The sequence below is a fragment of the Bidens hawaiensis genome, unplaced genomic scaffold, assembly GCF_021521415.1.
Source record: "Bidens hawaiensis isolate Kalapana, Puna unplaced genomic scaffold, B.hawaiensis_p1.1 tig00045939_1, whole genome shotgun sequence".
Lineage (NCBI taxonomy): Eukaryota > Viridiplantae > Streptophyta > Magnoliopsida > Asterales > Asteraceae > Bidens > Bidens hawaiensis.
In genome coordinates this window covers 94,423-116,785 of record NW_027505953.1, presented here as the reverse complement: position 1 = coordinate 116,785, position 22,363 = coordinate 94,423, and the positions used below count along the sequence as shown (strand labels likewise).

General features: G+C 36.5%; 2 pseudogenes; one reads left to right on the top strand and one right to left on the bottom strand.

The window, feature by feature from the left end:
- Positions 1 to 2,195: 2,195 nt before the first annotated feature.
- On the top strand, positions 2,196 to 2,642 carry LOC143616120 (putative E3 ubiquitin-protein ligase XERICO pseudogene; annotated as a pseudogene).
- A 1,480-nt stretch (positions 2,643 to 4,122) lies between these two features.
- Positions 4,123 to 4,990, bottom strand: LOC143616119 (U-box domain-containing protein 45-like; annotated as a pseudogene).
- Between the last annotated feature and the right edge of the window lie 17,373 nt (positions 4,991 to 22,363).

The window sequence follows — 22,363 nt, the reverse complement described above, 5'->3', positions numbered from 1 at the left end:
TAATAAATAATCGTGTTATGTCCCGATGTATAATCCTCCTTAGATCAAGGTGTTACAATCACAATCACCCATCTTAGTTGTAAATCGGCTTTTTATTATTCCTAATACTAGTTTAGAACTCATACATTATTGAAAAATATCAATACATAAAAATTGTTAAATCTTTATGTGTATTTCTAAATATGTAAATAATGAATAACAAAATTCAAATTATATTAAGATTAATAAATAACTGCATTCCAAAATTATTAGAGTTTAATGTAATTTAACTTTTATTTGCTAAAAAATTTCATTCAGTATTTCATTAAAAACAGAAGTTACATGAATACATTACAAAATGTTTTAAAATAATAAATAATTTAAAATCAATGTATTTTATTAATATAACTAGTTTTTATCCCCCGTATTACGGAGGTTGTTTTATATTATTTGTTCTAATATTTATTTATTTTTTGAAATTATATTTTTTTATTGTATGAAAGTTAATAATGTACATATGATTTGATGATAAATTATTTCACAAATAAATGAGACGTTATAACCCGGTTTAAGCTATATGGTTTTGATGAGACCCAAGACCCATTATTTCTTTTACTATAAAATTGGTTTTTTAATTATAAATAATATTCATGAAAGTTAATAATATACTTATGGTTTGATGAGACCCAAGACTCGTTTATTTTTTTTTACTATAAAATTGGTTTTTTAATTTAAATAATATATATATATATATATATATATATATATATATATATATATATATATCTTTTATAAAATAAATAAGATATTAATTTTTAGTATATCCTATTTTATAGGATTTTTACATCAATAATTTGGTGAGAATAATTTTTAATTTAATGAGATGTTATAACTCGTTTAAGGAAAATCTGGGTTTGGTAAGACTCATACCTATGAATTCGGGTCAAATGCATGAGAATCCTCCATTTAAAAATCTAGCAAATCTGGTGACTCCAGAAAAAGGGAGAGCGACCACATCGCGACACATAGGATTTTTATGTTTTTGTTTATATACATTATAGCTTAGTGTCTTTTATAGTGTATTTAATAATAAAGATATGCAGGAAGAAAAGGCCGAGGAAGACTACAAATACATCGTGTGCACCTCATATCCTTTTTTTTTGTATAAACATTCTCTTGACTATGCTGTAATGAGCTCGATATCATACGAATGCTTATCCTGATTTATTTAAAAACTTGATATTGATACCGGTGCTAGGTACTACGGTCCATCATACCATTAAATCTAACCAATTATTAATATCCTAGTTTGAGTCTATATATCAAATTTAACCGTTAATTATTAGGCTAAAACTAAAACAATCACAAAAGAAAATTCTTGGATTAACTAAAGGGCTACTGTTTTACTTTTGAAACTTTAAGCCTTTATTTTTATGATTAAGGGCTAATTAAGATTTTCAGTTTCCTAACTTTTTTTTTTCCTCCAATAAGGCTTTTATATATATAAATAGAAAGAGGGTACTTAGATCAGGCGGTGTAGTTGATGTTGCCCATCATCATCATTTTCATCAATACCCTTGTTCCCCTATCTTCTCTTCTCCTCACTTTTCCTTTCTTCTTATTAAACCATTAACCACCACTTCAAACACAAACAACTCAACCTCACTCTGCTCTGCCTCGCCTCGCCTCTAGGTATGCATATCTTCCTTAGGTGTTACAGATCTCACCTCTTTATTTCATCATATTCTTGTTTCTTGAATCTGGATCTCTTCTCCAAACTTTATTTATTTTCTTTTTTTTATGAAAATCTAGTATTCTTTTTTAATTTTGATCTAAATAAGTTTTGTGTATGTTTATTTTTCTCTAATTTAACCAATTTTGAGCATCAGATTCAAATTAATTTAGTTATTTCCTTTCAAATCTGTAACCAAAAATAATAATAATAATCTGGATATTTAATTTAACTAATTTAGGTTCTAAAAAACATTTATTAAAATCTTGAAATCTGATGAATCCATGAACTAATTGTGTCTAATCTTGTGATTCTGGACATCTTTGCAGACCAAATCAGCTGACGAACGTCAAATTTTGTTTCAAGATTTTTGCCTGTTAGAAGGTAAGAAATAATAATCCAAGTAATTTTAAACCATAAAAATATTACAAGTATATCAAGAAACTAACTTTGTCATGTATTCAGGTTTAACACGAACAATATCATGGGTCTTTCACCATACCAAACCCCATCCGATGCAGGCGTCCTATGCGTCATTCTCGTCAACACCGCCATCTCAATATCCATCATGAAAGAACTTGTGCGCTCAATCCTTCACGTGATCGGCATCCACGTAGCAGCATCAGCCGAAGATACGTTAACAGAATCGGTTGAATGCAGGGGGGGCCCTTCAGAAACTTACATTGAGGAGTTCAGAAGCCAAACACCGTCTTTCCTTTGCGACTCGCTGTGTCGTCAAACCAAGCAAGAGTGCTCGGTTTGTTTGGTTGAGTTTGACCCAAACGCAGAGATCAACCGGCTTGCGTGTGGGCATGTGTTTCATAAAACTTGTGTTGAGAAATGGTTGAAGTTGTGGAATGTGACGTGCCCGCTTTGCAGGAACCAGATGATGGTGCCCAAGGAGATTGAAGAGAATACTTGTCCAATGTGAGGTTGGTTTTTGGTAGTTTAGTTGTCGGTTTTTTGGTGGTTTTTAGTGACCGGTGTTGTAAGTAGTGTTCGTATCTTCGACTTGAAATTTGCCCGCTTTGTATATAGTAAATGTGTAAGGTTTCCAGTGCTGTTTGTACCTGAGAAACTGCTAGTTTTCGGTGGATGTTGGTTGCTTTTGTGTTTAAGGTTTCTGGTGCTGTGTGTACCTGAGAAGCTGTTAGCTTGCTTTCACTGGATGTTTCATGTTTGTTGTTTCTGTGTTTGATAGTTGTATGAATGAAAAGCAATTTTGTATCCAAGGGTGCTGACCGAGTATGGTCAGGTGGTCGGGTTAAAGGATTGGAGATGAATCGGTTTCTGGTTTGATTTGAAACTGGTTTTTGGAGGAAACAAGTGGTTACTAACTTCATAAGCTAGATTTTAATAGCCAAAAATGCCTGATGGCCACTTGATAACATGGACATTAGCGATCTGTTTAAAAAATTATTGATTCGACTCCAACTTGATAATGCATTTGGTCTATTAGATATTACACAAATTTCTGCCATCAACTTTATCTTGCAAGGTGGAAACTAAAGTATCTGAATCCAAATTCGGCCATTGTGGTTGGTTTTCCACCTTCTCGCCTAATTTGTGGGAAGATAATGAACTTTTGTATTTGAAAAATGTTTCAGGAGAACATGAACCAAGTCAAATTTCCCAACTCGGTTTTGCTTAAACACTTTATAATTTCCAGCAACCCTGCTTCACCTTCACACGATCCTTATTAATGTATCCGTCACTCCAACCATCTTCATCAATGCGATTCTTAAATCGTCAACGAGTGTAATACCCAACCCGTCTTTCTAACACCACATGTTCGAGTCTGACCAAAACTGACCTTGATCCAACAGAGACGCAGACTCCTTAAAGTGTTCGTTAAGGTATTGTGCTTCACCTAGTGCACACATGAAACTCCATAAATAACAGGCCATGCTCTTGCATGGACCAAGTGTGTAAACGAGCTGCGTTGCTCATAAACTGTTTTTGAGATCGGCTCACTAAAAGTTCAAACACGCCGGGTTTAACGAGCTTGACCCTTAGCTTGAGAATAAGCTTGTTTATTAAACGCGTCTAAACTCGAGTTTCACTTATTGAACTCGAGTAAGTTCACGAGTCTAAATGAGCCTAATATTTATCATGCTCGGGGGGTGTAAATTATCCAATAAATGAAAAAAAGAGTTGAGCTTGTGTTTTGAAAACTACTCACGACACAGTTTCTCATAAGTTAATAGAGCAGAGCTCAAAATTGGACTCGACTCGGCTCGTTTGCACCCTAATAGACACCAACAGCTCAGTCTTTGATAGACTCAAAAGAATTTCTCTTTATCATTCTTCAAAATAAAATTACACTATTACAAAAAGAACTTTTATGCTGTCTTCGTGTGCTAATTTAGTAAATTACAAACTGATCCTTGGATTCAGTTAATAAGAATCCTTCACCACAAAGCATATGTTACATCAGTTTACAAGTCAAAAAGGGTGCCATGTTTGCACATATCATATTCCCATTACAATATCACCATTCATTTCACTTTACAATTCCTATAATAAGGTTAGACAAAATCACCTCATTTCAGGGTCTACAAGACGAACCCACGTTTGAACACATCCTGCAACAACATCTTTGCGGTTCCAACCGTTTTCTCAGACCCGTCAACCCGTGCCACCATTTCGTGAACCATCTTTTCCAAAACCAACAAGCTCACTCTCTTTTCAGTACAAGTCTCCCTTAGCAGGTCTAGTAGCACCCGAGCCTTGTTCTGAGCTTCACGGGTCCCGTCCACGGTTAACCGCAACAGACCCGGGATCGCACCCTCGTTAAGAATAAGTTTTCGATACTTACTTCTCTTGCTCATACATAACTCGAGCAGTACACTAACCGCATGATGCGTGCTAACCAAGGATCCGTCCTCGATTGTTTACACTAACGTTAATATCCCGTCTTCGGCTTTTGTTATCGCGAGTATGCCTTCGGGTGATTTGGATATTTTTGCAATTAAGTCGATTGTTTTGTCAGCAAAGTTGGAGTGTTTTTTGCATTCTTTGAGGAGGTTGATGAGCGGTGGGGCGGCGGAAGGTTCTAGAAGTGGTGGTAAATAGGTTGTGGAGGGCGGTGACTGCGTCTACTCGGCCTTGAACGGTGCCACAACTTAGGATTTGGATTAGAAGCGGGATGGCTCCAGATTTGGATATTGCTGGTTTGTTGTTTGGTGCTGAAGATAAGGTTAAGATTGCAGCTGTGGCTAACTCTCTTAGGTTGGTTGTGTTGGGTTTCAACGGTGGTTCGAGAACGAAAACGGATAAACAAAATGGAACCCGTTTTAGTTATAAGTTTCGTTTCGATAAATATTAATCAATATTAATATATGTATGTAAACGAACAACAAAACGCAGCGGATATTAACGAGTTAAAACGAACCAAAAAAACGGAAACCCGAACCCGGATCCGATTACAACAATACGAGTACGAATAACAAATAAATAATCAACCATAGTTGGGTATTTGATATACCTCGGTTAACAAGAACCGTGAAGACACCGAGGAGTTAACAAGAAGGCTAGATCTGGACACAAAAGAGACCCGACAGCAGCTCCGACGGAAGACGGCGGCGGAGGGCGGCGGCAGACGGTGGCGACTCGTCGGAACTAGAGTAGACGACAGCGGACAGCTGCTCCAACAACAACGGACAGCAGCTAACGGCAGCAAACAACAGAAGCAACTCACCGGACTAACCCTCGTCGGAAAACCGAGCTTGCCGGAAAGATAACAGCTCACCGGAAAAGCGCGGATCAGTGTTTAATGGACGTCAAAGGTTTATTGGGGTGTGGTGATGATTGCAACGACCAGAGAATGAAACTTGGTGACTGTGTTTGGTGTAGGTTGGCTGAGACGGTATTCCGGCGGCCTAAAATAGCTCGCCGGAAAAACGTGGTGGCCGGAGTAGGGCTATAGGCGGCCGGAGACGAGCAAAGAACAACACCAGAAGCTTGATAAGGGATTGTGGTGGTGGTTTGCAAGTAAACGGCCGGAGAAGATGATGAGGTTGAGATTCCGGTGGCCGGAATGTATCGCCGGAAAAGCGGCTGCCGGAAAACGGCGCCGGTTTTAAGGTAGCAGCTAGGGTTTAGGCTTTTGTTAAGTATATCTTTAAAATATTAATATCATATTCTATATATAGTAATATTTGTAGGGTTTAAGCATGTTAAACCAATTGGGCTTGAGCCCAATTAACAAAACCAAGCCTTGACCATCATCTTGTCCATCTAATTAATTGTGTCGGGCCTAATTAACATTTAATTAAGCCCATCTCTCGTTACCCCCGGTGTAACTCTCCGGGTCACGTTCGGGTCGGTCACGTTGACTTGACCCGAAACGTCCATAAAATCCAACAGGTTGTGTTTTGGAACTTGAGAAGCTTTACCAAGCGGGATCGCCCCACATGTCACTATTTGTTCCTTGTTTCTTTAAGTAAATGTGGATGAAACTGTTAGATATTAGATTGTTTATGTGCTTATCATAGCCTAGAAGATATCTATATATCATAATAAACTTACTTATATAGTTTATATAGAAGATATTATGACCGCTGGTTTCTGGAGGCAATATTAAGAATGGCGAGAAGCGAAGCCTGGCGAGCGTCATGAGATTGGGAGCATAACATAAGAACAAGCGGCTGAATAACTCCAGCAGCTCCGAACTTAGCCCGAACCTTGGCGGATGAACTACGTTTACGGATGGTGGTCCGAATCTCCCGGGCGGCTTGAATTTTGGCTGGGAGGTCTCCAGTGATTAATCTGTTGGAGATTTCATCGATTACTGATTGTTTCTTGTGGTTCCATCTCTCCTCTTCTTCTCCCGTTGATTCGCTCATATTTGTGATTTATGTTTAACTTCGGTTGCCCATGGAGTAGTCGTGGTTCTGCTGCAGATTGGAAGTGTTGTAGTTGCAAATGCTACCTGCTGAAAGATCGGAAGTGTTGGGAGTTTGAGTTTCGCTTGCTTATTCGGTCTTTATTTCTAAAGCTCGAGCTTGACTCGTGACTATTTCTTCAAGCTTGAGCTCAACTCGATTACTATTTATTTTTATTATTAATTAATTTTTACATAATTATAATTATTTTATAATTATTTTATATATTTTTTCAATTATAACTTTATATATAGCATGGGAAGGGTTAACTAGGAACTAATTATTATCATGTCAACCTTCGAAACTCAATCTCTCACCAAATCTATTTTCATATCTAATGGTTGAGATCAATTCCAACTTAATAGCCTCATAAGCTTTGATCACTATTTTTTATTAAAATATATTGAAAGGGTATAATGGGAAAGTGAATAAGTGATTCTCTTTCGAAAAATATGTATAATTTATCATAGAATCAAACATTGGGGCGCGTGCTGCGAATCTCTCTCCACTTTTATATTAATATCGCAGGAAATGTAACAAACGTAAATCGGGAGTAAATGTAATAAACGTAAATTGGAATGTAAGACGCATGTAATAAACGTAAACATGCTTACATATTTTACATGTTTCACATTCAGATGTGTTTTGCATATTCACATCTTTTACATATGTAACTAGTGAATTCTTCAAATAAATGTAACAAAAGTAAATCGGAATGTAAGAAACGTAAATCATTTTCTCGTTTCCCTTTTATATAATCATACGTGTTTTACATAAGTTACATCTTTTACATATTTTAACATTAAACAAACAAACAAACATTTCATATATTTACATATTTTGCATGTTGTACATTTAGACGTGTTTTACATGTTTACATCTTTTACATACTTTACATATGTAAACTAGTGAATTCGTTTAATAAAGGCAGTAATTAAATGTAACACACGTGAATCAGAATGTAACAAATGTTAATGAGTGAGTCCATTAACAGCTCCAAAATGTAACAAATGTTATAAAAACAACACTCTTTCAAATTAAGAATTCATTCATAGAAATAGGCTTACAAATATGTTTTTTTCCCAATAAAGAATTCATTCATAAAAACCAAAAATAAAATAAATCAAATCAAATAAAAAAAAATAGACTGTGATACTTCCACTGTCACATCCGATAGGGTCGGGTGTTTCACATTCAACATTCAGCAAGGTCGGGTTTTGATAGCCACAAGGTCCGATAAACTCCGGCAAGGCAAGATCGAATGTCGAATGGCCACAAGCTCCAACAAAGTTGGTTTGTTGAAAAATACCCAGATTTGGTCGGAGTGTGACGGATTATGCCTCAACGGTGGTCTCTATGGTTGACAAGCTTAGCTCCGACGGGCTGAAAGCTTATATCCGCCGATGGACAAGTAGTTGTGGTGACGGTTGATGAGCTAATAGGTAGACTTAAGCTCGATTTCTTTTATTTCACCGGAATCTCTAACCTTTTGTTGGGGTGGAGTGAGGAAATAGTGAGGAAGAGAAAGAGAGAAATGTAGAATGAAGATATATATATATATACTAGTTTTTATCCCCCGTATTACGGGGGTTGTTTTAAATTGTTGTTCTAATATTTATTTATTTTTTGAATTTATATTTTTTTTATTGCATGAAAGTTAATAAATTACTTATGGTTTGATAATAAATTGTTTCACAAATAAATGAGATGTTAAAACCCGGTTTAAAAGCTATAGGGTTTTGATGAGACCTAATACCCGTTTATTTTTTTACTATAAAATTGGTTTTTTAATTATAAATAATATTTATGAAAGTTAATAATATACTTATGGTTTGATGAGACCCAAGACCCGTTTATTTTTTACTATCAAATTGGTTTTTTAATTTAAATAATATATATATCTTTTTTAAAATAAATAAGATATTAATTTTTAGTATATCCTATTTTATAGGATTTTTACATCAGTAATTTGGTGAGAATAATTTTTAATTTAATTCGATGTTATAACCCGTTTAAGGAATATCTGGATTTGGTAAGACCCATACCTATGAATTCGGGTCAAATTTATGAGAAGCCTCCATTTAAAAATCAAGCAAATCTGGTGACTCCAAAAAAAGGGGGAGCGACCACATCGCGACACGTAGGATTTTTATGTCTTCGTTTATATATATTATATATATATATATATATATATATATATATGTATGTGTATATATATATATATATTGTAGAGCCTATTTTGTTAATTAAGTCTTATGTATTATTCCTGAACATAAACGTGTTTGTATTTGTATTATGTTTGTGATGTTTGGGCCAGAGGCCACTTGTACCATTTGACATAATATCTTTATGTTTTTCTTTCTATTATTACTATCTTTAAAACTCACAACATTCCACAAACAAGATCCGAGACCTAGGTTAGCTTTAGTGATTTCCGCTAGCTAAAACTTAGATTGATTCAAGAACTTATGTTAGATCCGTATTTGAGACCTACAATTGGTATCAGAGTTTTCGGCTCTACTAATTGTAGTTCTTGGGTCACAACCTTGAATATAGATCTTGTTGTGGTGTTTGAAGAAGTGTTCTTGCTTACTTTCGAGTTTCATGGTGTTTTTGAACATCTTGAAAGTGTTCTCGTGTGTTAAAGTGTGTTTTGAAGACTTTATGCTCTTCAAGTGTGTTTGCTAGAGTGTATCTAAGCTTCTGTCTGTTACTTTTGTGGTTATGGTTATGGATTTGTTGTTGTTTGTGTAGTTAAATTGGTGAACAAGTGTGTTAAACTTCATTCCAATCGAATCGATCGTGGTACTTGTGTCCAAAAGCGGATAAGGTTGTATGAACATTGATATATGTGCAAAAAGTTGTTTTTGGACTACTATGAAATTTAATCGAATCGACTAACCAAGTTCTAATCGAATCGAACTTCCATTCTAATCAAATCGAATCTACAAAAACTAATCGAATTGAATCACCATTCAACTCAATTCGTTTTATATTCGACTCGATTAAAATTCTTGTTCGATTTGACTAAAATCCAGCCAATTCGATTCCTTTCCTCATTCCATTACTGGTTCATTCAAATCGAACTCCTTATTCGATTCGATTTGATTGAACTTGGAGTTTTCAACATAATCGTTCACAAGTACCTGAAGCTACTGTTCTACTATACAAGATGTCTCACAATCCCGAATTGTTAAAGAGATGTATAATGTTAGAAAACGAAGTGGGTGCAACAACCAAGTCTCCTAAACTGAGGACATTTGAAAGCAATTTTGATAAATTTAAATGGAGGTTTAAGAACTTTCTGAGAATGACTGATCCTGGCCTGATTAAATCAATAGGGCAAGGTCCATGCGTACCAGTCGCCACTAATGCAGAAAGTGATGTTGAAATTCCTGGAGATGGTTTTTCAGATGCTGATAAAGAGAAGATCAAAGAAGATGATAAGGCTTACGGGGTTCTGAGTGTGTGCTTGTTTGCCGGCATTGCTCTAACTCTTCAAGAGCATACTACTGCCAAGGGACTTTGGGATGCCCTTGTTGATATGAAAAATAGCAAAAGGGAAATGTTGAAAGGTGAGTTCAACATGTTCAACCACATTCATGGAGAAACCATTGGTACACAGGTGAGTAGGTTTGAGAAATCAATAACCAAGATGAGGAGCAGTGGAATCAATTATGATCATGCTGAGATTAACCAAAAGCTGCTGAACTCTCTACTCTACTCCTAGAACACAAGTGTCTTTACCATCAGCCGTACCACAAATTTGGCAGTAACCTCTTTGTCCAATCTAATCTCCACCATCAACTCTTATGAAATGGATGGCAAGTTGAGACTGAACAATCATATCAGCTCTCTCAACCAGGCTGGCATATCCACAAGCTCTACTTAATTAAGCCAAACTCCTGTGAGTGGTATGGCGTTGCCTACTACACAGACCACCAACAATAAAGCTTTCTAATCCTCATCAAGTCAGTAGGCTGCAACAAACTCAAACTCGTTTCAATATGCAATGAACAAAGCCATGGAGTAGGCACTCAAAGCTCACGGTATTAACAGGTCTGCTAGCAACAACAACTCCTCAAACAACCCATCCAGCCACACATCCTCTCAGTCTTGCCCATTGATGAATGATTCCAACATTGTCCTGGTGCATGCTTTTCTTTCAAGCCATGAAGAGCTTTTATAAGACATTTTTTTACCTCCATCATTTAAGCAAGGTGATCTTCGGGAGATAAATAAAAAGGATATGAAGAAATTGGACATCAAATATCATTTGGCCATGGCTGTCCAACGAGCTTCCAACTTCATGAAGAAATATGGGAAGAACAGCTTCAAGGATTCTGATCTCATGGATATTGGGTTTAACAAAGAGAAGCTCTGATGCTACAACCGCAACGAACTTGGTCACTTCGCAAGAGAATGCTCAAACTCATCTAAGCAAGCAAATGACATTAAGATAACCGAGGTAACTGATCAAGAAAGTGCTAGGAAGCAAGATAAGAGGTCCATGGGTAAAAGAAATGCTCCAGGTCAAAGAGTTTCACATATTGGAAATAGAATATTGAACAGTGGGAACTCTGGCTCAGCTTCAAGAGCCCTTATCAAACAAACTGGTGAAGGCTCTGCTCCTGATTGAAAAGTTGACCAGTTTTGGGAGTTATCCAACCCTTTGAATATGGCGAATGGCTTTCACTGATGGGTAAGCCTCAACGAGTACTTCAACAACACGAGGAAACCAAGTTACTCCTGAAAATCCCGAGGCACACATCCACTTATGCTCCCACGATTGCATATATAAGGTAGATAGATATAGAACGCATAACGCATCCGTTATTAATGGAAATATATGCCTTAGACATCTCAAGAGTGAGTATGTAAAGTCTGATAAGATATCTACTGTCAAAATCAAGAACCATAACAATGATGAAAAGCCTAAACGTAAAGCTATTTCAAGCCACTCAAAACGTTGAATTTTATGAAAAATTAATTGTTGAACTTAGCACTAAAATTGAGCAACTAGAGTCTGACTTAGCTAAAAAGAAAATCGTTGTAGATAAGTTTGAGCTTGCCTCTGAAAAATTGAATGGGATCATTGGGGCTCAAACGGTCAAACAAAGGACTGGTTTTGGTTTTCAATATGCAGAAAATGCCCCACCTTTCAACGGAAATTACACATCCTTACCCCATTTAAAATTATAACTCTGCACCAGAGGACGAAATGGTATTTGGGGTTGGTCATGCACCAAAACCAAATATATTTGTTCCTCTAGTTCCCAAGACCGTTGATCTAATTCTTGTTAAAGTTGATTTGGATAGTATTTCATCTTGTCCAACAGGTGTAGTGTGTGATGGGAAGTCATTGGAAAATGGCAGCGACCGTGCCAAAACTGACATTTTGAAAATTCCTTTGATGTCAAATGGGTCTTTAAAATCCTCTATCATTTTGTCTTGTATTAATGAAACAATTAGTTCTAATGTTGTACAATCTTGTAATGACGGTGTTGGCACCGTTCACAATGTTGTTAATGAAAATCTTGATGTTTTTTCTAACAATGACTATAAAACTATATTTGATGAATCTATTTCTAGAGATTGTAGCGAGAAGGTTGATGTAAACAAAACTAGCAGTTCATCATCTAATTGTGAGATTGAAGTTAAGCCTGTACAACTAAGTGTTATAAAAAGGAAAAATGAACCAAGTACTTCCACTACATATTCCACCCAATAAATACAATTTCTCTCTAACAACTAATAAGAAAAATTACCCTCAGTCATACAATCACTATGATAGTGCTTATTATGGTTATCAACAATCACATCAGACGGGGTTTTATTATGTGTTGGAATCGATCTGCCCAAAACACATATTTTAGTTGATGTGGCTAGTACGTTATGATCCAAGTCTGGTCATACCCAATAACAAGCTAGACAAACACCACTGTTTTTATTATTAGATATGATCTAGTTAATAAAGATCAACACTAATAATATTTTGAAAAATGGTTTTTCTAAATATTTTGCACTTGTGTGATAAATAAATTATGTGGATAAATTATATTTTGAGAGATGTTATTTATTTGGATAAATAACATATATGTATGTAAAAGAAACAAAAGGATTTTGAAATTTGGTGGGAAAAGCCCAAAATGCCCCCCCCCCCCTCTCTCTCTCCTCTTTTGTTGTTTCAAGGCATGCATGCGTGTTCATGGAGGATGATAATTCTTGGAGAATTCATAACACACCTTCTCTCACACACACAAGTCTCTCTCTTTCTTTTCTCTTCTTTCGGCTGAAATCAAGAGGAGAAACAAGAGACAAGCAAGTGTAAATCCTAGCATATTGGGTGTTTGTTGGAAGTCTTGAACGGGTATACTAGCTTGAGGTTTTCTACTTTCGAGACTTGCCATTCAAAGTTTCATCTCCTTCTAAATTTCTGGAAATTTGAAGGTATGTAACCTAACCTAAAGTATTCGGGTTTTATGGTATTTTTTAACATATTGGCCGAAAACTTTAGGCATATTGATTACCCCTTGGTTTTTCAAGATTGTACCACGCATGCATGTGGAAATCTGGAAAAATTATGTCATTTGGATGATGAATTTTGTTTGGACAAAATTGTATTTTTTCAGCTTTGGCTGAGAACTCATGGTTGGAAACCATGGTTCTTGGTCTGGCTAAAAACTCCATAAAACCCGTTCTCGGTTGGCTGAGAACTCATGGTTGTGAACCATGGTTCTCGGTTGGCCGAAAACTTGTTCTCGGTTGGACCGAAAACTCTTGGTCTTCGCCGAGAACTCTTGGTTCTCGGCTGACCGAAATCTCCTAGCCGAGAACTCAGTTGTTTTTGGTCTCTTGACCGAAAAATCTCAGCCTTGGTTCTTGGCCAAGAACCATAGGGTTAAAAGGGAACCATTTTGGTCAAGGGTTGACCTGATTGCTTGGATGTTCATAACCTAGCCATGACCTTGTGTATGTTGTGTGTTGTGATTTATTCATTTGTTGTAATATTCTTTTATTCGGGTTTGTAATCTATTTATTTATTTCAAATTGGTTTGTAATAATAAGTAGAATAGTTGTATATCTTTTACTAGAAAAAATGTATTAGGATATGTTTTGTAAAAGAAGATGCAACTACAATACCATTATGGTTTTGGGCTTTAATAGAACTAATAGTCCACTATGGGATTTTAGCCCAATGGTCCAAGCCCAAAAGAGGCCCAAGGAAGCAAGGAGCTAAAGTTGGAGCCCAAATGGAAGCCCAAATAAAGAGAAATGATCACAAAAATAGGTGGACACTTGAAGCATATGGATGTGGGGTCAAGTGGGAGTTCACCATCACATACCTTGTGTCATGCTCGTCCCTTAGGAGAGACCTTATGACACACTTGTTTCGGTCAACCAAGTGTTGTCAATCTTGGGTAGCTATGGTTATGGACTTGTGTTTGTTATTTATGCTTGTGTGGTTGATTTATGTTTTGTTTTATCATATTTGGATATGAATGTTAATAAATTAAAATCAACAACTTGCATAAAATTGATTCCTTGGAAATTATTAAGTAATAAATTGGTTTTATTAACTATTAATGATTTCATAATAAAATGGGTTTTATTAAAGGAATTATGAAAAATTGGTTTTCAAAAGGTACCATACATTTGAATGCATGCAAATGGAAGGTACATAAATAGTTTTCCAATCTAGAATTTTGAAAACTTAAATCCCTTTAAAACAAGTTGAACACCATCCTTTTATACAACACTCGAATCCCTTGTGAACTTGATGAGGGATAAAGGTCACCTAACCGCATTTAAGGAAACTTGTGAGTTTGAGATGGATTTACAATATTTGTCGGATAAAGGTCACCTAACTGCTTATAAGTGTAAACTCACGCGTGTGTGTAAGTAGGACGACTTGATTTGGGAACCATGTGAATAGGGTCACCGAAGCATGGCGTACAAAGGTGTTGATGGGATTAAACATGCCAACTAAACATATGATTTTTAACCGATCCCATAAAACTAGAAGTTGCAAAGGGTTGCAATCATCAAACGTTGACTACCTTGTTAATTTGAATAGTAGGATAAAGGTCACCTAACTACTATTTAAATGTAACGTTGGGTTCTAGATTTTAATAATTAATTGTCTTGGAGACATTAAAGGGTATTAACAATTAAAATTTATTAATGATATCGAAAATACTAAAATTGAGCTTTACTAAATTTATAGATGGCCGCAAACAACAACCCACCTAACGGAATTATTCCACCTGTGCATAATCTATCACTGAGATCCATTCTGGATAAGGATCGTCTGAATTTATGTATTGATATCGAAACTTGAGAATTGTTCTCAAGCAAGAAAGAAATCCTATATTTTGGACGATCCTATTCCCGATGAACTTGATGTAAATGGCTTGGATGCCTACAATGATTGGTTAAAATACACCAAGGATTCGGTGCAAGTTTCTTGCCTCATGTTGGGAACAATGATTCCCGAAATCCAAAAGGATTTCGAGAATCATGGGGCATATGACATGATCACCCAGCTTAAGGAAATGTTCCTTACTCAAGCTAGGGTGGAATGCTTCGAAACGGTTCGAGCATTTCATGCATGTCATATGGAAGAAACCCAATATGTGTCATCTTATGTGCTTAAGATGAAAAGCCACATTGATCGGCTTGAACGGCTTAATCGTCCCGTCTCAAAAGAGTTAGCCACGGATATGATCCTTAATGGCTTAACTAAAAGGTTAGAGACATTTGTTATGAATTATAACATGAATAGATGGGACAAAAGTATTGGTGAGCTTCATGCAATGCTCAAAACAACCGAAGCCAGAATGGGTAAAAAGGTTTTACCCGTTCTTTCGATCAATGAAGGTGGCTTGAAGAAGAGGCATCACCCGGAACCCAAAGCAAAGGTTGCTAGTGGTAAAGGGCAAGTCAAGGGAAGGTTCAAAAGAAAGGAAAAAACAGAACCAAAACAAAAGAAGCTATAGCTCTAAGGATCCGTGCTTTGGTTGTGGAGAGATAGGACATTGGATGAGAAATTGTCCAACATATCCCAAGGAGTTGAAAGCTAAGAGGGATGCGGGGAAAACCTCAGGTACAACTTTCATGATCCATATTGAACTTAATATTATTTCTTCTAACACATGGTTATTGGATACAAGATGTGGAACTCATATCTGCAATTCATTGCAGGAGTTCAAAAGAAGAAGTGATTACAAGAAAGGAGATATAAGTCTCTTCATGGGCAATGGAGCAAAGGTTGACGTCCAAGCTCGAGGAGATTATGTTTTGAAGGTTCCAAATGGTTTGGAAGTTATTTTGAAAAACATTTTGTATTCTCCTAGTTTGACTAGGAATATCATCTTCGTTTCTTTGTTAAGACAATTTGGTTATGATTTAAAGTTTGCAAACGATGGTATTTATGTTTTCATGAAGGATGTATTTTATTTTAAAAGCAATGCCATCAAATGGTATATATGAATTAGTTCAAGATAATACATCCATTGATAACTCGTTGTACCAATCTAGCATAAAAAGACTCAAATTGGATTTGAGCAAGACTTTTCTTTGGCATTGTCGCCTTGGTCACATTAACAAGGATCGCGTTCATACACTTCAAAAGAATGGTCATTTGGAATCAAATGATGATTCATTTGATAAATGTGAATCTTGTTTATTGGGAAAGATGACCAAGGAGCCCTTTACTGGAACTAATGAAAGGGCGAAAGACTTATTAGGTATCATATATTCGGATGTATGTGGTCATTTTAAGACAATGACTAAGAATGGTGAAAGATACTTCATTACCTTTACCAACGATTATAGTCGCTATGGGTATGTGTCTTTGTTAAGACACAAAGATGAAGCCTTTGAAATGTTCAAAGTCTTCCAAAATGAAGTGCAAAATCAACTCAATAAAACAATCAAAGTACTTCGTTCAGATAGAGGAGGTGAATACCTCAATGATGCATTTCTAGACCATCTTAGGAGTTGTGGGATTGTTTCACAACTTACTCCACCCAGAACACCACAACATAATGGTGTCTCTGAAAGGAGGAATCGAACTCTATTGGATATGGTTCGATCTATGATGGCTAGAAGCACATTACCTCTATCATTTTGGGGTTTTGCATTGATCTCCGCAGATCGTATTCTAAATATGGCACCAACCAAGAAAGTGGAAAGGATACCTTTTGAAATATGGCATGGAAGGGTTCCATCATTAAAGGTATGGGGTTGTGAGGCTTATGTTAAGCACAACACCCAAAATAAACTTGAAAGCCGATCCACTAAGTGTATCTTTGTAGGATATCCCAAAGATTCTATGGGATATTATTTCTACAATCCAAACGAGCAAAATGTGTTTGTTGCTCGAAAGGCTGAGTTCTTGGAAAGAAAGTTCCTTATGGAAGGAACTAGTAGAACTGTGGAACTCGAGGAGGATCGAGAACCACGAACCGATACACGTTCGGTTGACACTAGCAATCAACAAGAGGTGTTTAGAATGATCAAATGGTTGATCAAAACACACAAAACATTCGCAAATCTGGTAAAATTAGCAACCCACCCGAAAGATATGGATTTTTCATGGATGGATGGTATGTGGTAGATTCGGATGAACTCACCACATACCACGATGCAATGTCACAATCTGATTGTGATAAATGGCTGGAAGCCATGAACGTTGAGATGCAATCCATACATAACAACCAAGTATGGGACTTGGTTGCACCACCTCTTAAATCCAAACTGGTTGGAAGTAAGTGGGTTTTCACGAAGAAAACTGATATGCATGGAAACTTGGATACTTATAAAGCTAGACTTGTAGCAAAAGGTTTTACTCAAACTCAAGGGGTTGATTATGATGAAACTTTTTCGCCTGTTGCGATGCTAAAGTCTATTAGGATATTGTTTGCCATAGCTGCATATTATGACTATGAGATATGGCAAATGGATGTCAAAACCGCTTTTCTGAATGGACAGCTTGAGGAAGATGCCTATATGGTTCAGCCTGAAGATTTTGTCGATCCACAACATCCTAATAAGGTATGCAAGTTAAAGAAGTCAATCTATGAATTGAAACAAGCATCTAGAAGTTGGAATCACCGTTTTGATGATGAAGTTAAGAAATTTGGATTCATCAAGAACGCTAATGAAGCTTGTGTGTATAAGAAAGCTAGTGGGAGCATCATTACTTTTCTGGTACTATATGTCGATAACATACTACTATCTGGAAAAGACATTCCAACCTTGGAAGGTGTAAAAGCCTGGCTTGGAAGTTGTTTATCCATTAAGGATCTTGGTGAAGCCACCTATATTCTAGGAATAAGGATCTATAGGGATACATCAAGGCGGTTGATAGGTATAAATCAAAGTGCATACATTGACAAAATCTTGAAGAGGTTCAAGATGGACAACTCTAAGAAAGGTTTGGTACCTATTCAAAGAGGAACAATATGGAGTACATCTCAATGTCCAAGCTCAAAGGATGAGCAAGACAAAATGAATGGATCCCATATGCATCTACTATAGGATCCATCATGTATGTCATGATATGCACTAGACCGATGTGTCATGCACTTTGAGCATGACAAGTAGATACCAACAAAATTCCGGAACTAGCCATTGGATGGCGGTTAAGAGCATATTGAAATACCTTATGAGGACTAAGGATATGTTTCTAATATATGGCTTTGGTGAGAAGGAACTCGTTGTAAAGTGTTACACGGATGCGAGTTTCCAAATTGATCGAGATGATTCTCGATCACAATCGGGATATGTTTTCGTTCTAAATGGTGGGGCTGTCTCTTGGAAGAGCGCAAACCAACATGTGGTAGCATTGTCCACCACTGAATCCGAATACATCGCCGCCTCATTGGTAGCTCAAGAAGATGCGTGGATTAGAAAGTTCCATTGACGATCTAGGGGTAGTCCGTACCATTCAGGACCCTCTAGAGATCTTTTGTGACAATGAGGGTGCGATTGCTCAAATCAAGGAACCCCGTGCACATCAAAAGACAAGGCACATGGAGCGAAGATTCAACTACATAAGAGATGAAGTTGAAAAAGGAAAAATATGTATTCGCAAAGTTCATAGTGATCAAAACATTGCGGATCCACTCACGAAGCTCCTAGAAAGGCCAAAACATGAAGGTTATACCTGTGCCTTAGGACTTCGATATTCTAGTGAATGGATTTGATCAAAATTTTGTATTTAGATATCGGAACAATTGTTATTATGACTCAATTATATGATTATGATTTATGATTATGCTTCTGAGTTATGTTCCGTTTTAGCATGTTTAAATCCATGAATAATTTAATTATTCTAAATATCTGTAGTTGATCATATTTGTGGGAACAAATGTGAAGGCAAGACTATTATGAACTTGGATTAGTAGATATTCATAAGGTATGAATATAGCAAGGGTTTGCTGCCAAGGTTCATAGATATTTATGGGATAAATATTGGACTGACCCGCCTTCAAATTTTACTGCATGGAATCCTTGTGATTTGTGGTCATAAGTAAATTTGAGTAAAGGCGAACATCATAATATCCTTCTACCTGAGATACATATTGGGTCTTAATATTCACCGACTATTATACTTTGACTTAGTTCTTCGCCGCTCTAAAATATGTCAGTACATAAGACTAAGCTCAAGTGTAGTACAAGGTGATAGTGAGAGACGTATTTAGTCAATAGGGGATTTGTCCCTCTTATTCGTTAAGAGTTAAATGTCAAAGACCTGATAAGTTAAATCAACAGAGGATGATCACTCTGTGTCTCTGGATTTAACATGACATTTGTGGCAAAAGGATAAATGATAGTTTCACCTAAATCATTTTCAAGTAAGAGACTTGAAGGGGATGATGTTATTGAATGGCACTTCGTCATACGTATTAAGGGTAGTAAACCGTTGTTAGGCGGTATTTGCTATTTGCATCAGTCTTCTATGTATCTTATGCAAGTGGGAGATTGTTGGAATCGATCTGCCCAAGACACATATTTGAGTTGATGTGGCTAGTACGTTATGATCCAAGTCGGTATTTGCTATGGACACATATTTGAGTTGATGAACCTAATAACAAGCTAGACAAACACCACAGTATTTATTATTAGATATGATCTAGTTAATAAATATCAACACTTATAATATTTTGAAAAATGGTTTTCTGAATATTTTGCGCTTGTGTGATAAATAAATTATGTGGATAATTTATATTTTGAGAGATGTTATTTATTTGGATAAATAACATATATGTATGTAAAAGAAACAAAAGGATTTTGTAATTGGGTGGGAAAACCCCAAAAGGGGCCGGCCCTCCCTCTCTTTCTCTCTCCTCTTTTGTTGTTTCAAGGCATGCACGTGTGTTCATTGGTGGATGATAATTCTTGGTGAATTCATAACACACCTTCTCTCACACACACAAGTTTCTCTCTTTCTTTTCTCTTCTTTCGGCTGAAATCAAGAGGAGAAACAAGAGATCAAGAAAGTGTAAATCCTAGCATATTGGGTGTTTGTTGGAAGGCTTGAACGGGTATACTAGCTTGAGGTTTTCTACTTTCGAGACTTGCCATTCAAAGTTTCATCTCCTTCTAAATTTCTGGAAATTTGAAGGTATGTAGCCTAACATCCTATGGTTGTTTTGATAGCATGGTTAATCGTATTTGGATCCTAGATTGGGTTTAACATAAAACGGGTTTTATGTATATTCGGTAAAAAAGATTTAAAACTAATTTCCGCTGCGTTTTACATATATAATGGGTTATATGGACTTTGATAATCTTGTAAAAACCAAACATTATGAATATTATTTTGATGACCGAGGTCAAGTGCTTTTCATGACACAAAACCGTGGTCATTATTTCCATAAGTCCATTTCATCACCCTATAACTTCCATTACTACTCATCTTCATATGAGCGTTGTGAAAACTTTGGCAGAAAATTATGTGTGTATGTGGAAATCCTTCTCACCTTGCCAAACAATGCAAGAACTAGCACAAGCATAAGAAAAGCTTGAAAAGGCAATATGGCCAGTCGTGGTCTCAAATTGCTAGTCAAAATGGGTACATAATTGATCAATCTGATAAGTATGCCAATGAGACTGAAGTAAAAACTAAAAGCAAGAAAGTAAGAAATCCCTTCTGGGTAACCAAGAAGGAGAGATTGAAAAGAGATTCTAAGACTGAAAACAAAGATCCCACCAGAAGGAAACAGAAAAATGGATCCAAAGATTGAATGATCTGAAGATTTTGCTTTAAAACCAAGGAGGAGACAGTCACGAAAGTCTTCAAAATCAAAAGCACATGCCTCTGCAAGGGCTTCAAGTGGCTGTCCATCGGATTCTGATTTATCACAAAAGAATAAATGTTTCAAAAATAAAATTATATTTGGTGACTTTGTAGTTAATCTTCCCGAGACAACTTCGTCTCAGTTTTCCACCTCTAGTTAATTACCAAATTATGTAAGGTCAGTCAAGAAGGTCTATAAACAGTATATGGTACTTAGACAGTGACTGTGCCCGACACATCATTGGGGATAAGTCCTTGCTATTCAATGTGCAACCATTTGTCGGTGGACATGTATCCTTTGTTGGTGATATTGGAGGGCAAATAATGACGAGAGGAACAATATCCAATGGTGTATTGACCTTTGATGATGTGAACTTGGTGGAGCAATTGAATCACAACTTACTTAGTGTCTCTCAGATCTGTGACAAAATCTTCTCAACTCTTTTCACTAAGAATGAATGCTTGATCTTGAAACCAGGTTTTAAAGTCCCTGTAGAATGGGTGTTGATACATACTCCAAGGTATAACGATGCCTACATATTAGACATGAGCGGTTCTTATTCACAAAGAGCTGTGTCATGTCTTCTATCCAAAGCCACAGAGAATGACTCATCACTATGTCATAGACGATTGGGTCATGTAAAGTTCAAGAATTTGAACCGACTTGTGAAATGTGAGTATGTGAGGGGCTTACTTATTAAATCTTTCTCTTGCAATATAAGGAACATAAACTTCATCACATGCCCATAATTTTTAATTAAATAGATTCCATTATTCAACTATTACATATGGACATGTTTGGCCCCATTCATCCTCAGGCAATAGGCTGAAAAGCCTATTATCTTGTTATTACCAATGACTATTCTCGTTTCAGCCGGACTTTCTTGTTAGGCCTCAAGGATGTAACTGCCGACTTCTTGATCAAGTTCATGACCTTAGTTGAGAATCAGACTGAGGAACGTGTCAAGTGCATCAGAAATGATAACGGGGCGGAGTTCTACAATAGGGAAGTCAATGACTTCTGTCTTTCAAGGGGGATCAATCGCCAGTTCAGTGAACCCTTTACTCCACAACAAAACAGGGTGGCTGAATGAAGAAATTGAATATTAGTTGAAGCTGCAAGAACCATGCTGTCATATTCAAAGTTTCCACTGTTTTTCTGGGGAGAAGCGATTAATGCTGCATGCTTCATCCAGAAGTGTTGAAGCTGAATATTAGTCTCCACTGTTTTTTTTGGGGAAAACTTAATACATTGCCGTCTCCAGCTACTGTTCACAAGTGATCTGGATCTAGCATCAGTTGCTGGATTACGGTTTGAATTTATTTTGTACCCCCTTCAAGTGTGACAATGAAGCGGCGGTGAGTTTTGTGAAAAATCTGGTCCGGCACACAAAGACAAAATATATTGACATCTGAATGCATTTCATTCGTGATTGTTTTGACCAAAAACTTGTCAAT